This window comes from Mytilus californianus, unplaced genomic scaffold, assembly GCF_021869535.1.
Source record: "Mytilus californianus isolate M0D057914Y unplaced genomic scaffold, xbMytCali1.0.p SCAF_3, whole genome shotgun sequence".
Taxonomy (NCBI): domain Eukaryota; kingdom Metazoa; phylum Mollusca; class Bivalvia; order Mytilida; family Mytilidae; genus Mytilus; species Mytilus californianus.
In genome coordinates, this window is record NW_026262679.1 from 27,893,444 (window position 1) to 27,910,932 (window position 17,489).

Consider the following 17,489-nt stretch of genomic DNA (forward strand, 5'->3'; position numbering starts at 1 on the left):
ATGATGTCTCCGATTAAAATTAATAGGTCGTGTATCATGGCTGTCTTGTAGGGTATTCGTTGCGATTGTTGGTTCCAACCCTTTTATATGCCATGGTATGTAAGATATTAGTGTACGTATACATACCTTGGTGACCTCTGTCTTCTTGTAATGTTTTTCATAGTTTCACGTAAGAACAGGTTCATACAAGTACAGCTTCATACCGATCACCATCAGAGATTGGAATAATTTAGACCCACTCATTTTTGAAAAATCTGCACTCTCATAAAACAATTCGACTGATCTTATTAGAACCCAAAAATACGAATAAATTTAGACACTTGACACATGGGCGATGCATTAATGTCATTAGATGTAGCATCTAAATTGATGAAGATGAAGAGTTTTAAATCTAGGTGTACCCACTTTCCGATGACGATTGTGACCAAAATTATAACAAGTTGGATGTGCATACTGGTAATTGTGTTCTCTGAGTTAAATGAAATAAACTAAACCACAAGTTATGAGAAACAATGTCAATAAAAATGAAGCACGATGGAAAGGGATTTGAGACAGCTGGTTAAACGTGTAAATATATGTAAAGACAATTTTACTGGGGCGGATCGGGGTAAAATCACCTGGCGAAAGAAGCTAAGGTCAGTGGCCTGTCAAAATATTGATTACATGTACAAAAAGTCTTAACTATATTGAAACTTATACACAACGTATATCGTACCTTATATAATTTAGCCCGACAATGTTAGGTCTGCAAATATGCGGTAGAAAATTTGTTCTTCACTCAGCGGGGTTGGGACCCCTGCTTCTATAACATCGTGACAAATTAGCATACGCTGTGTCCTGGAGTCGGTTTCACAAAAAAAAACTTACGACTAAGATTGATCGTAAGTGTACTGAATTGTTCATGACTTACGATTAATCTAAGTCGTAAGTTTTTTGTGAAACCGACTCCGGCACCCTAGACCACGTTACCAGCGATTATAAAAATATAGCTTTCGATATTCGCCTTTCCTCGCCTGCTTTTTTTCGAGTTGTAACAGGGTACATGATGTATTGTGGCATGTAGATGGTATAACTTGTAGATCAGCTATTTTTTGTTTGTTGTAAAGGATGATAATACTTACCTTGTAGTCACATCAATACTGTTTTATTATATACGTCTAAAAATTAACTTTACGACAGAAATTCTTCATCGGATAACCCAGGATTATACAGGGCTAACACCTTAATTTATACATACTTCGTCTGAAATTTAGCCGAACACTGTCAGATATGCAAATTTGCGGTAGGAAATATTTACTGTATATATTTTCAAGGAAAACAAATGTTGACGTCTACTTTATACTTTATATATATGTATACCTCCGATCCAAAGGTTATACTTTATATATATGTATACCTCCGATCCAAAGGTTTTCGTTTGTCCATCCGTTTGTCCCATGAAATCTTTGCTTGTTTACTTCCTGTTTTTCTAATACTTATATATTCCGCAATGTATGACATTTTTGTCGCATTTTTCTCAGGAATTATAAATCAGAGGTTCCGAAAATTTGGTTTCAAGCTTTACATGAGCCTGTCATACTCATCAACCTCCTGTTTACCGAATACTTATATTTGGGGTATCATAAGTGAGCAATAACTCGCATTAGCGAGTGGTCTTATCCGATAATATTTAGTATTCAATCAATGCATGGCACTGTGAATGTGATATTTTAATTTTTGTACTAAATTGTTTTGGTGGTTTTCATATCAAATCAACTTTGTCATCATCTTCAGAGGATATTGTCTACAGAGGAGATTGTATGTCGTATCTGTAACTCTTCCTGAGCCAGTTAGTAGATTTCATTGAAACTTTCACGAACAATTTATGTAATATAATGTCCATTGCTGTTTATTGTAAGATTTGACCCCAAAAATTGGGGTTTGACATAGGTTAAGCTAAACATGGACTTTGCCATGCATAAAAATGGGAGTTATAGAATCATGTTTCCGTAACTCCTTTTAAAATAAATGTCTAATGAGTATATTTTGATGAAATAAGCTTGAGATTCTGTTGGGTTTAATTTGTTACCTTTGGATAAGTCGAATTGAGATTTTTTTTTCGAGTTCAAACCCTGGCCTATTTTAAGGTATACATTTTTACATGTGGAAAATGACTTGTGCGTTTGTTTAAATGTGTTGTTACTGGATGCGTACTCGTCTTTATAACAATTCAATAACTTTCATGCAAGAACTTTGGTATAACTTTTTCAAATACATTTTTGATGAGAATCTATTTCAATAAGAAAGGAATTTGTTCTTTTAAATTATCTAACATGTCTAAAGGAAAAATGAGTACCCATTATACATTTTAATTTATGTTTTTAATTATTTTTCTTTGACGTATGAATCGATACTCTGTTCAACATACAGTACATGCAGATTTTGATTACGAAGCATATTCAATGAACTGAAATGTTGAATTATTAAGGTTATTACAATTCAAACTTCGATCAGTAAATTGCCTTTGTGGCTATATGTCTATTGGTCCACTTTACATAACTACGACAATTTGTGGGACGAAAAACCCTTATAGTGTTGTACAAATTGGCGGATCGGCTTATTTGGCAAAACTAAACAACTTCTTTCATTTGGGGCGAATAACTGAATAAAGATTGATAAATGCAATATTCATTAAGACACCATGTGTTTTTAAAAGGCACTGCATTTTTGTAGAAAGGGGAGGTTTTTTTAATGTTATGATTCCAAATTTTTTTTAATATAATTTGATTTCACAAAGGACGTAACAACAAAGTTTTTTCCATGGACAATTAGTGTAAAATACGACTTTGAGTTTCAAAATGAATTTGTTGTTTTCCCCTCTCCCAAGACACACGCAAGATTGATGGTTGGTGCCTAACCTTAACCGTGAAAGTTCGAAAAATGCTTTTCGATGCTTTTCTTCAAACTGATGCTTAAAAAAGACAGACATAACTCAATATTTGACTTTTCTCAATTCTCTCATGACTCAAGAATGCTCTTATTCTTTTGACGTGTAAGGTTTGAAAAAATAAATATGATAATGTAAGATCTATGTAGCCCTATATCTCATTTATAGAAAAATAGAACGGATCCGGACTCCCCAAGTACCCGTTTTGACGCGTTAAAAATTTAAGAGATTTAGAAGGAAACTTATATTATATATATTTTGAAAAACAAAAGAGTACCTTAATAGGTACCTTACATGGTGGTCTTGAGTTATTCTTAGTTTTAGGGGTTTAAGCATACCGATTAAGATTTTTTAGGCGGGACTTAGATAGAGTAACATTTTACTAAAGAATACTTAGTTTGACAGAAGTTTAAAAAATGCATTCTTTTGTTGTTCAGTGGTTGTCGTTTGTTGGTGTGGTTCATAGGTGTTTCTCGTTTTCTCGTTTCTCGTTTTTTATATAGATTAGACCGTTGGTCTTCGTGTTTGAATTGTTTTACACTAGTCATTTTGGGGCCCTTTATAGCTTGCTGTTCGGTGTGAGCCAAGGCTCTGTGTTGAAGGTCGTCCTTTGACCTATAATTGTTAACTTTTTATACATTGTGACTTGGATGGAGAGTTGTCTCATTGGCACTCATACCACATCTTCTTATTTATATATACCACTTAAGTGAAAATGGAGGAATTTCTTAAATTTGTCTGAAGTGTATGCTGAGGAAAAGCTTTATTTGTACGATATCTATTATTTTATTGTATTTGCTTTTCATACATGGGATTGGGGAGAACGGTGTATAATGGACAAGATGTTAAAAAAAGCAGCATTTTTTCCCTTAAATTCTTGAAATCTTTCAGATGAATCGGTTTTAAAACTTCAATGGGAGAGGTTCACGAAGGGTGAACAATGGCCCTTAAATTTTTTTATGTGTTTTTTTTAACCAGGCCAAAATACTACAAATTTCATATAGATATAGTTACTGTTGTGATATTACTATTAATACAAAAAAAGTTCTTTTTGGCACCTCACATTATAAAGTATGAAGTTATAACCCCTTAATTATGCATTATGTGTGTTGTAACGTGAATTTTGGTTCAATTTTTCCATAATTTATGAGAGTTTTTAGCATAATTAACTTTGGCCGCCATCCCTGATCCAAACAATTTTAGTTTCTAGAATTCAAATATAAACATTTGCACCTATTTGTTGCAGAACATTTTGTATCGTGGATTGCGGCCAAGGTTTTTCTAAAGCTTTTATGTCCGAAAAATGCACACACCAATAATATTCCTAATTAATTATTCCAATCAAACTTTGCAGAATATTATAACAAAGAGACCGAAATCTGCGGATATGGCTTCAAAAGATGGAAAAAGTATCTTATTCGTACCCAAAACTAGTATTGAGGCAGGGTGTTGTAAGCTTTCCCTCTTACATCTGGGGCAGGGGATATATGAGCTTGCAAATTAGAAGTTTCTTTCATTGTTCAAATGTTATTTGTTAATGTTCATTTGGTGTTGAAAATGTCTTCAAAACATTAAATAGAATGGATGTTCACGAGTCTGCATGCTTCTGGCAATATAAATATATAAATTTGCATTCTCCTTTAACGATAATTAAATAAACAAATAAAAATAGCATACAGATTACATGTATCATACAATACGAAAAGTTCTTGAAAGCTCAGCTCCATGCAACTGTTAAATGTATAAGAATGAAAAATGAAAAAAACTGAACTACTATAATCATTACATCCTTTTCAGATTATCCTATGATAATAAGTGGTAACCGAATGCTAGTGCTTGACCCTCATCAGAAAAATGCCAACCGTGTCTGCATCAATATGAAACTGAACAAACTCCATAAATATAAAAAGCAACTTGATATTTCATACTGCTTAAATGCTTTAGATGGATTGTTCGATTTTTCCCAAGAGACTCTTGATTCCGGAGAATTCAATGGAACTTTATTCCGATTTCCTCTTCGTGACGTGAAAACGAACTTGTCAGATAATGTGTATGACAAAGATAAGATATCAGATCTCTTCAATGCATTTAAAGCAGAGGCATCAGTAGAACTCTTATTCCTAAATTGTATTGAAAGAATAGAATTGTATGATAAAGATGGATTTAAACTCCATGTTTCTGACGAGCCCCCCTTTTTTACTGTGAAAATTTCAGAAAGCTGTCTTGATGAGGTACGAGCAAAAAGATCTGAATTTCACACTCACATGCAGTCAGTTGGTCGAAACATTGCAGAGCAAACGTTTTCCACAAAAGTTGATGTAAAAATTGAAACTCAAACCGGTTGTGGAAACAAATCGGAACAAAGTTGGTTCGTTTTGCATTGCTTAAAAGGAGGAAACCTGTCTCAAGAGCTAGCGATACTGTCACAAGATGAAGCACTGTCAAACAGTCCATATGTCAGCATAGCGGTGCCAAGAGACATGGATAAAGATTTTAAAGGTCACGTCTTTTGTTTAATGCCATTGCCATTAGAAGATGAAAGTTTGACTGGATATCCTGTTCACGTGAATGGACATTTTGCATTAAGCCAAAACAGAAGACACGTGAAATGGCCCACTGCTGACCAGATTCGAAATAAGGCCCACATTGATAAGTCTATTAGATGGAACAATTGTTTGCTCGTTGAAGTCCTTGCATATGTTTACCATGAAGTTATTCAGGATCTACTGCAAACATGCAAGGAAAATGGAAATGCAAAAGAAGATCTTGACCGCTTGTACAGATCGATTCCGGACCATAGAAATATAACAAGTCACTGGGATCTTATTTGCGAACCTTTTTTCCAGACGTTTTTACAGACGGCATGTTTGTTTTCTGACAGTTTTGGAGGGAAGTGGATTCACCCAAAAGATGCTGTTTTTAAGATGTTTGACTCAAATGTTTCTGAAAGTAAGTAGAAAATTGTGGATTAACAAGCATTTAATTTACAAGTTCATATTCTATTTTCAGTTGGACCATTTTCAATGTCTCAAAAGTTTATTATATTTGTTTTTCTTCAAACTAAGTCTTGTCATCTTTCATGTTTATATAGGAATAATTAGTTTGATGATAAGCAGGGGGAAATGTTGCACAGTGATTTGGTATGGTCAGGTCAAATAGAAAAATAATACAATAATTTTCAGAATTTTATCTGCAGAAATTTGGAATCTAAACAAAAAATAGTTACATTTAAATTATTTAACGCCATTGTCATGAATCAGGCTGTCGGTTTTTTGTGTGAATTGTTTCACATTTTGTCATGTGGGGGCCTTTTATGGGTGACTATTTTATGATATGGTATACTGGTTTCTTCGCTTATTCATGAAGGCCATACGGTGAGCTATAGTTGCTAACATGCACGTTCCGAGACATGTAGTTAGTAGTACAGATTATACATTTTGTATTTTACTAACTACACGATGGAATGCGATTCCATGAGAAGGTTTATCTGTCACTCTTTTTAAGTCATGCATGCGATTAGTCAATTCTTTGTAATTATCGTTTTGAATTTTAAGTACGCATGCTATCGACCCATTGGAAAGAACGTTCATATAATACATGTATCTCAACTGAAATCAGAAGATTTTCTTTAGAATTATATTCCATAGGATAGTCCCACCTTTCGTAGTTTAATTCAAAATTACTTTGATATGATACCAATGATCCTTATGGAATATATATAATAAGCAAATTTAAAGAAAAAAAACCAACTTTTTTCATATGTTATATTATGATATTTATAGATTAACGTTGGTCATCTCAACGAGATTGATTTTCTCGCTTGAGCCGGTAAAGTGAGAAAAGCAGTCGAGTTGAGATGACCAATGATAATCTGTTTATCGCTATTTTACCTATGACGACGTTGTTAATTTCATTGACAACGCCACGTGCGCCCTTAGTTTCTAGCGATTATTTTTCATATCACTCTACTGTGCTGAGAAAGGAAATTTTCAGTCAGTAAGATCAAAGGACAAATTTCGTAAAATAGCGATAGAAATAATTATCGCTATTTTACGAAATTTTCCTTTGATCTTACTGACTGATAATTTCCTTACTCTACTGTGCTGAGAAAGGAAATTATCAGTCAGTAAGATCAAGGGAAAATTTCGTAAAATAGCGATAAAAATAATTATCGCTATTTTACGAAATTTTCCTTTGATCTTGCTGACTGATAATTTCCTTTCTCAGCGGAGTCGAGTGATATGAAAAATTATCACTAGAAACTAAGGGGGCACGTGGCGTGATTAATGAAATTGACAAGAAATTGACAACGTCGTCATAGGTAAAATAGCAATAAACAGATTATCATTGGTCATCTCAACTCGATTGCTTTTCTCACTTTCGCCGTACCGGCTCAAGCGAGAAAATCAATCTCGTTGAGATGATCAACGATAATCTATAATTATCGCTATTTTACGAAATTTTCCTTTGATCTTACTGACTGATAATTTCCTTTCTCAGCACAGTAGAGTGATATAAAAAATTATCGCTAGAAACTAAGGGGCACGTGCTGTTGTCAATGAAATTAACAACGTCGTCATATGTAAAATAGCGATAAACAGATTATCATTGGTCATCTCAACTCGATTGTTTTTCTCACTTTCGCCGTACCGGCTCAAGCGAGCAAATGGCGCATCAAATTAAAAATTCAGTACACGTACAATTAATCTCGGAATTCAGTTTTTTTTAATATAAGCCATGAATGTTTGAATCAATTGTCTTCCCATTGGTAATTTTCTATTTTCTCTAGGAAGTTTGAATGAAAATAGTCGGAAAATTAAAAATTATTCTGACGAAAGACAAAACAAAAACGTATGGTATTCGTTTGCGACTTAGGCGAATCTAAGGTACAGTTACCTGAATAAAACTTTTTCAAGTGAAAAACAACAGTGTCAAATTCTAAATGAAAGCTTATGTGAAATATAAATGGTAACTTGGTATATTAAAGTGATCTATCAAGTGCTTTGAAGTTCTCTGTGTCATATATGCAAGGTTTATGTGTGGGTGTTTGTTTTGTGTGTGTGTGAGAAGTTTATTGTTTTATACCGGTAATTATTCATAAATGTTTTTTTAAGTGTAACTTTTTTCATCTTTCAGTTATCCAGGAAACCATTTGCCATTTAATGCAAGAATGTTCCATTGAGTTAGTTGATGTTCCTGACCACATTGTCGCTGTACTGAAACATAGAAAATACTCAATACAAACATTGTCCCAAGAATTCATTAGAAAGTGCATGACGTCAAATACTTCTTACAAATCTTTTTCATGTGTAGAAAAATTTATCATTCTGAATTTTCTTGTTTCGGATGGGAATTATTCAAGATTAAGTGGGTTAGAATTACTACCACTGGACAATGGATCCTTCTGTACATTTGATAACAACAAGAACAACCGGGTGTTTATCTGTAAAGATGAAGTGGCATTATTCCCTGGACAGGAAGAGAGGTTTATCAAACAAGGCCTGAATGATGAAATTTACAACCACCTATCCATGATGGCATCCAAAGGTATTTATTTACTCTAGGGTATTTAATGTGAGGGTACCCAAATTGCACCTATTTTGACAGTTTTTACACCTACGTTTATTTATGATCCAGACAAAAGTTTCCATTCTGTGTTTATTTTGCAGATGTATCCTTATTAACTATATAATTCCACCAATTTAATTTTGAATCCATATTGAATCATAGAAAAATGGGTTTGAACCGACCTCCAAACGATCCATGATTCTGTAATGAGGAGTACCGAAATTGCATCCACGCTTAAATTCACATCCTTAAAAATCGTATAACAGATGTTTTGTTTTATTTCTTCAAATATTTAGAACAATTTGACATTAGTCCATGCTTATTATTCATTTTTTTAAGAAATGAATGCTTGTAACACATTTTATTTGCTCATTTTTAAAAGATGACCTTTTTGTGGACTTCGCATGGTGACGTTCCCATAGATTTTACACTTTCCAGTGAATACTTCATCTGTTGATATATGCTATGAAAGTGTTGTTTATATCTACATATAATTAGCTATGTTGAAAGACATGCATACTGTCAAATCATTAAAATACAAATGGTTTAATCTCTAAAAAAAAACTTGTAAGATTTCCGCTTCTTTTTCTTTTTTTTCTTTTTTTGCTAAATAGGTGCAATTTGGGTACTGTGACGTTATATCGATTATTCATTTTAGGAACTACATTGTAACTATTCCTTTAATTCCTTTAATATTCTGTCACAAATCTTCCATAAAAGGTATCAAAATCCCATTGTTTTAGCTCACCTGGCCTAAAAGGCCAAGTGAGCTTTTCTCATCACTTGGCGTCCGTCGTCCGTCGTTGTCCGTTAACTTTTAAAAAAATCTTCTCCTCTGAAACTACTGGGCCAAATTTAACCAAACTTGGCCACAATCATCATTAGGGTATCTGGTTTAAAAATGTGTCCGATGACCCCGCCTGCCAACCAACATGGCCGACATGTCTAAAAATAGAACATAGTGGTAAAATGCAGTTTTTGGCTTATATCTTTGAAACTAAAGCATTTAGAGCAAATCCGACATCGGGTAAAAATGTTCATCAGGATGAGATCTGTCCGCCCTGAAATTTTCAGACAATGCAGACAACCTGTTGTTGGGTTGCTGCCCCTTGAATTGGTAATTTTGAGAAAATTTTGCAGTTTTTGGTTATTATCTTGAATATTGTTATAGATAGAAAAAAAAACTGTAACAGCAATAATGTTCAGCAAATTACGATCTACAAATAAGTCAAAATGACCTAAATTGTCAATTAATCTTTTAAGGAGTTATTGCCCTTTTTAGTCAATTTTTAACAATTTTTCGTAAATTTTGTAATCTTTTACAAAAATCTTCTCCTCTGAAACTACTGAGACAAATTTTACCAAACTTGCCATAATCATCATTAGGGTATCTAGTTTAAAAAATGTGTCCGATGACCCCGCCTGCCAACCAACATGGACGACATGGCTAAAAATAGAACATAGGGGTAAAATGCAGTTTTTGGCTTATATCTCTGAAACTAAAACATTTAGAGCAAATCTAACATCGTGTTAAAATGTTCATCAGGTTTAGATCTATCTGCCCTGAAATTTTGAGACGAATCAGACAACTCGTTGTTGGGTTGCTGCCCCTGAATTGGTAACTTTAAGGAAATTTTGCAGTTTTTGGTTATTATCTTTAATATTATTATAGATAGAGATTAACTGTAACAACAATAATGTTCAGCAAATTAGGATCTACAAATAAGTCAATGTGACCAAAATTGTCAATTGACCCATTAAGGAGTTATTGCCCTTTTTAGTAAATTTTTTGTAAATGTTTGTAATCTTTTACAAAAATCATCTCCACTTAATCTACTGGGCCAAATAGAATTAAACTAAGCCACAATTTTCAATAGGGTATCTTGATGTAAAAATGTATCCGATGACCCTGTCAACCAACATGGCTGCCATGGCTAAAAATAGAACACAGGGGTTTACTATAGAGTCTTGAGAGCCTCTAGTTTAACTAATGACAAAGTCCATGTTTCCCTGCTTATACGCTTAGAAATTCACGTCGAATAGAAAATGCCCAATGCTTATTCATTTGAATTTTTTATTAGAGGGAAATATCTTCCTCTTTTGCAGATATGACAATGCCAATGTTTTGGTATATGACACCCCAAACATTATTCGCCTCATAAATTGAAAAAGGAAATACACAGCACCTTAATACGCTTATCATTGCGTGAAAATCTTACCCCCACTCTAGGAGTGAAGTATATTGCATTAATAATATTTGTTCAGCAGCTTGACAATGGATGAATTGTAACGTATGATCTTTTCGGATCTGTCGGACACCTTTTTCCTGTTTGACGATACTTAGAATTTTTCAACATATTCGATGAGCTTAAAATGATTCGTAACACTTTTCTTAGTTACTCCTTAAAAAAACGAGACCATATTTGCTCAGCAGCTGAGCAGTGGCCAGTTGTTAAGAGATATTGGTTTTCGGATCTGTCCGACATAAATCTCCTGTTTTCCGATACTTTGAATTAGTAAAAATTTACGATGTATCCTTTTGAGTGACTGATGATTTAATAGCCCTTGCCTTTAATAAAATAAAAAAAGAAGAAAGCAGATTTAAACATCTGTAAAATAACGTAGTAAAGGATTAAAACTCCCAAAAAATAAGGAAATGAACATTTACAATCTTAACGAATATAAACTTGTCAAACAAATTCTAAATAGAAAAATTGACAAGGAACTCGTCAACATAATAAAAAAATAAATGGACAAGAAAGGCATTTACTTCCGAATTTCTGAGAAATAAAACTTTCAGAATACCATGTAAAAATAAGGGTTGATGAAACCAAACATAAATTATATTTACTTTAAATAAAACTTATAACGAATCCTCCTTCTTATACACGGTTGCTAATACAATGGAAATAACGACATACTTCAAAGATCAGTGTGCACCATATTTTAAAAGTTAGCTATCTTTTCAAAACTATGATATAGGAGACAGATTTCCACGTATATCAATTTGTTTTGTTTAAAATGAACTTTCCTACTTATAAGGAGATGAAAATCCACTCCCTTGCTCATTTACACAGAAATGTTGATTATTGCTGAAGAAGGTTGATTAAGAAATGTCACCGCCTTGACAGGTCAAACAGACGACTTTAAATTTGATATTTTCTACTTTTATTGCTAAGCACGCTGTATCGGCTCGGAATCAGGATTACCTTTACGGATGAGGAGTTTATCTTCCTGTGGACTGTTAGCTTGTTAAGTGGCGAGTATAAATCTACTCAGTATTTCGGTATTATAGAAAGCAGAGTTCTTATTCCTAGTATATAAACATAAACATGTCCAAGCCCTCAATATGCATGTAATATTTTATTCACCAGTCGGCATTCACCTTTTGTTGGGTTGGCATGGTTTTTTTCTTGTGACAATTAGTTTTACAATTCTAATAAAAAAAAACTTTTCTTCAAATACATACAAGAGCCATATTTGTTTTAATCAAAGAGTTTGTTTTGATTATTGTTATTGGAAACAGACTTGTTTCTATTCTCTTCTGAAAGAAACTATTGATTTCCAAACTTTTTAGGATCAAACAAGTTACAAATGTATATAAAAACCTATATCCTGCAACCTCCCTCTCCCACCCTAAATGAACATCCACCTGTCAAGCCAAAATATTCGCCTGAACGCAAAAGGTAACCGTTTTACTCTGATATGTATTTCTATACACTGAGGTAATTTGAAGACTTTTGTCAATTTTTTTAAGGTTTTAATTAACCAAAACTTGACAATAGTTACACAATTATTTTTTTTAAACCAATCAGTTAGTTATAAGCAAATAGGATACCATCGATAACCATGACTTTTTCGTAAGTTAGAGGTCCTTTTGGACAAAGTGATAATGAATTTGTCTTGTGGTTGTCAACTTTCTGGATTAGATAACTTATATTTAATCAGTACGGATAAGTGACACGGCAGCAATACAGATTCACAAAAGATTGTGTTTCCAAAAATGAGGGAATTATGCAATCATACTTTTGTATTGCTGTTTTTATACGACCGCAAATTTATTTGCGTTTGTATTATGTTATGGTGTTGTCTGCGTCTGCGTCTGAAGACATTTAGGTTCGCTGACAATAATTTGAGTATAAGTTCATGGATCTCTATGAAATTTTAGCACAAGGTTTCATACCACTAAAAGATGTTTGGGATTGATTTTGGGGGTTATTGTCCAAGCGGTTTTGTAATTAGGGGCCAAAAAAGGTCAGTTTTACTGGTTCGTGGAAAATAAATTGGTTCACAGACAATAACTTTAGTATAAGTGTATGGATGTGTAAGAAATTTTAGCACAAGGTTCCATACCACAATAGGAGGGTTGGGATTGATTTTGGGGGTAATTGTCTTAGCTGTTTTGTAATTAGGGGCCAGAAAGGGGTCAAAAACAATTATTTGTCTGGTTTTAAGACAATAACTTGAGTATAAGAAATTTTAGCACAAGGTTCCACACCACAATAGGAAGGTTCGGATTAATTTCGGGGGTTGATGTCATAGTTGTTGAGGAATTAGGAGCAAAAAAGGGGCCAACAACAAGCATTTTTCATGTTTCAGGACAATAATTGGTGTATAAGAGTATAGATTTCTATTAAATTTTGCTACAAGGTTTCATACTTCAAAAGGAAAGTTTTGATTGATTTTTGGAGGGTCATGGCCCATACCGTTTAATAATTAGGGGTCGAAAGGGGACCGAAAAAAACAACTATTTTTCTGGTTTGCAGGCAATAACTTGAGTATAAGTGTATGGATCTCTATTCAATTTTGGAACAAGGTTCCATACCACAATAGGAAGGTTGGGGTTTATTTTGGGGGTTATTATAGTAGCTGTTTAGGAATGAGGGGCCAAAAAGGGCTTAACAAAAACAATTATTTGTCTGGTTCACAGACAATAACTTTAGTATAACTGTATAGATCTCTATTAAATTTAAGCACAAGGTACCATGCCACAATAGGAAGGTTGGGATTTATTTTGGGTGTTATTGTTGTAGCTGTTTAGTAATAAAGGGCCAAAAAGGAGTGAAAAACAAGCACTTTTCATGTTTCATGACTCTATTTTGTGTATTAGAGTATGGATTTCTATTAAATTTTACTACAAGTTTCCATACTTCAAAAGGAAAGTTGGGATTGATTTTAGGGGTCATGGTCCAAAGCGTTTTATAATAAGGGGCTGAAAAGGGGCCAGAAACTAGGATTTTCTGATTTCTGGACAATAACTTGAGTATAGTTCTATGTATTGCTATTTTATTGTACCACAAGGTGTTATACCATAAAATAAAGTTTGGGATTGATTTTAAGGGTTATGACCCTATTGGTTTAGTCAAAAGGGGCCAAAACCAATACTTTGTATAAATTGTTTATTTCTTTAGCAATTTCAATGGGATTTAATTCAAAAGTCTGGAATTCTTAGGAGTCTTTAATATGCTGAATCTAATTGGGTATTTAGAATTTGGATTTTAGGGTCTGTTTTTGAAATGATCCATATTAAGGTCCAAAGGGTCCAAAATTAAACTTTGTTTGATTTCTTTAAAAATTAGATTATTTGTGTTCCTTGATATGCTGAATCTAATTGTTTATTTAGATTTTTTTAATTTTGAGGCCTGTCTTCAAATTGGTCCACATTAAGGTCCAAAGGATCCAAAATACAACTTTTCTTATTTAAAAAAAAAAATTGAATTCTTGGGCTTCTTTGATATGCTGAATCTAAGCGTGTACTTATATTTTTTGTTTGGGGCATGGTCGGTCCACATTCAGGTCCAAAGGGTCCAAAATTTAACTGTGTTTGATTTAAAAAAAAAGAATGGTTGGTGTTCTTTGATATGCAGAATGTAAGCGTGTTTTTAGATTTTTGATTTTGGCCATAGTATTCAAGTTGGTCCAAATTGGGGTCAAAATTGAACTTTGTTTGATTTCATCAAGGATTTAATTGTTGATGTTATTTGATATGGTCAATCCAATAGTGTTTTAGATTTCTGATTTTGTGCTTGGTTTTCAAAGTTGGTCCAAATTGGTGTCCAAAATTAAACTTTGTTTGACTTCTTTAATGTCTGCAATCTAACAGAGTGTTTTAAATTTTGATTTTGGGCCCGTTTTTCAAACTGAAGGGTCCAAAGTATCCAAAATAAAACTTAGTTTGATTTTAACAAAAATTGAATTCTTGTGGTTATTTGATATGCTGAATCTAAGCATGTTGAAGACCGTACTTTGACCTATAATGGTTTACTTTTATAAATTTTGACTTGGATGGAGAGTTGTCTCATTGGAACTCATACCACATCTTCTTATATCTATATACCCGTCCGGCTAATTAGATTTTTGATTTTAGGCACAGTTTTAAAGTTGGTTGAAATTGGAGTCTAAAATTAAACTTTGTTTGATTTTAACAAAAAAAATAATATATGGGGTTCTTTGATATGCTGAATTTAAGTGTATATTTAGAATTTTGATTTTGGGTCCTGTTATCAAATTGGTTCACATTGAGGTCCAAAAGGTCCAAAATAAAACTTTGTTGGATTTCTTAAAAAATTGAATTCTTAGGGTTCTTTGATATGCTATACCAACCATGTATTTAGAATTCGGATATTGGACCATAATTGGTAAATGTCCAATTTTAAATTATTTAAGAACTTATACCACATTCATTCTGTGTCAGAAATTATGCTATTATTAAATTTTAATCAGAATCTAAATTCAGAGATGTATTGCGCAATCAACAGAAATTTTAAGTTGAGTCATAGTTGAAAATAGATACAGCATCATATCTAAATTTAGAGAAGAAATTATGTATCGATATAGTTTGAAATGTACTGTTCATTACTAGATATTTTGAAAAATAATTAAGGTAAGTTTTATAGATTTTTTAAAGACTTTGTATTAATGAGGAATAATATTTTGGACTTGTTTTTTTCTTTATTTTTTTTTTACAATTCTTTTCTAATTACTTTGTATAAATAACTTATTTCTTGACCAACTTCAATGTGGTTTAATTCATGTGGTTCTTGGATATGCTGTATCTAACATTGTATTTATATTTAAGATTTCGAGCTCCGTATTTGAATTGGTACAAGGGTCCAAAATTAAACTTTGTTTGATTTCTTTAAAAATTAGATTATTTGTGTTCCTTGATATGCTGAATCTAATTGTTTATTTAGATTTTTTTAATTTTGAGGCCTGTCTTCAAATTGGTCCACATTAAGGTCCAAAGGATCCAAAATACAACTTTTCTTATTTAAAAAAAAAAAATGAATTCTTGGGCTTCTTTGATATGCTGAATCTAAGCGTGTACTTATATTTTTTGTTTGGGGCATGGTCGGTCCACATTCAGGTCCAAAGGGTCCAAAATTTAACTGTGTTTGATTTAAAAAAAAAGAATGGTTGGTGTTCTTTGATATGCAGAATGTAAGCGTGTTTTTAGATTTTTGATTTTGGCCATAGTATTCAAGTTGGTCCAAATTGGGGTCAAAATTGAACTTTGTTTGATTTCATCAAGGATTTAATTGTTGATGTTATTTGATATGGTCAATCCAATAGTGTTTTAGATTTCTGATTTTGTGCTTGGTTTTCAAAGTTGGTCCAAATTGGTGTCCAAAATTAAACTTTGTTTGACTTCTTTAATGTCTGCAATCTAACAGAGTGTTTTAAATTTTGATTTTGGGCCCGTTTTTCAAACTGAAGGGTCCAAAGTATCCAAAATAAAACTTAGTTTGATTTTAACAAAAATTGAATTCTTGTGGTTATTTGATATGCTGAATCTAAGCATGTTGAAGACCGTACTTTGACCTATAATGGTTTACTTTTATAAATTTTGACTTGGATGGAGAGTTGTCTCATTGGAACTCATACCACATCTTCTTATATCTATATACCCGTCCGGCTAATTAGATTTTTGATTTTAGGCACAGTTTTAAAGTTGGTTGAAATTGGAGTCTAAAATTAAACTTTGTTTGATTTTAACAAAAAAAATAATATATGGGGTTCTTTGATATGCTGAATTTAAGTGTATATTTAGAATTTTGATTTTGGGTCCTGTTATCAAATTGGTTCACATTGAGGTCCAAAAGGTCCAAAATAAAACTTTGTTGGATTTCTTAAAAAATTGAATTCTTAGGGTTCTTTGATATGCTATACCAACCATGTATTTAGAATTCGGATATTGGACCATAATTGGTAAATGTCCAATTTTAAATTATTTAAGAACTTATACCACATTCATTCTGTGTCAGAAATTATGCTATTATTAAATTTTTAATCAGAATCTAAATTCAGAGATGTATTGCGCAATCAACAGAAATTTTAAGTTGAGTCATAGTTGAAAATAGATACAGCATCATATCTAAATTTAGAGAAGAAATTATGTATCGATATAGTTTGAAATGTACTGTTCATTACTAGATATTTTGAAAAATAATTAAGGTAAGTTTTATAGATTTTTTAAAGACTTTGTATTAATGAGGAATAATATTTTGGACTTGTTTTTTTCTTTATTTTTTTTTTACAATTCTTTTCTAATTACTTTGTATAAATAACTTATTTCTTGACCAACTTCAATGTGGTTTAATTCATGTGGTTCTTGGATATGCTGTATCTAACATTGTATTTATATTTAAGATTTCGAGCTCCGTATTTGAATTGGTACAAGGGTCCAAAATTAAACTTTGTTTGATTTCATCAAATATTGAATTATTGGTGTTCTTTGATATGCCGAATCTAAGCATGTATTTAGATTTAATTTTGGGGCCTTCTTTCAAATTGGACCACGTTAAGGCCCAAAGGGTCCAAAATTATACTTTGTTTGGTAAAAAAAAAAATTAATTCTTTGGGTTCTTTGACATGCTGAATCTAACTGTGTATTCTCTTTTTTTTATTTTGAGACCGGTTTTCAAATTGGTCCACATAGTACAAAATTAAAGTAATTTTGATTTTGATGAAAAAATAAATTCAAGGGGTTCTTTGC

The 17,489-nt window shown here is 32.5% G+C and overlaps 1 pseudogene; it reads left to right on the forward strand.

Moving 5' to 3' along the window:
• The window catches only part of LOC127734289 (sacsin-like), a 49,862-nt pseudogene that overhangs the window by 14,753 nt on the left and 17,620 nt on the right, over window positions 1–17,489 (forward strand).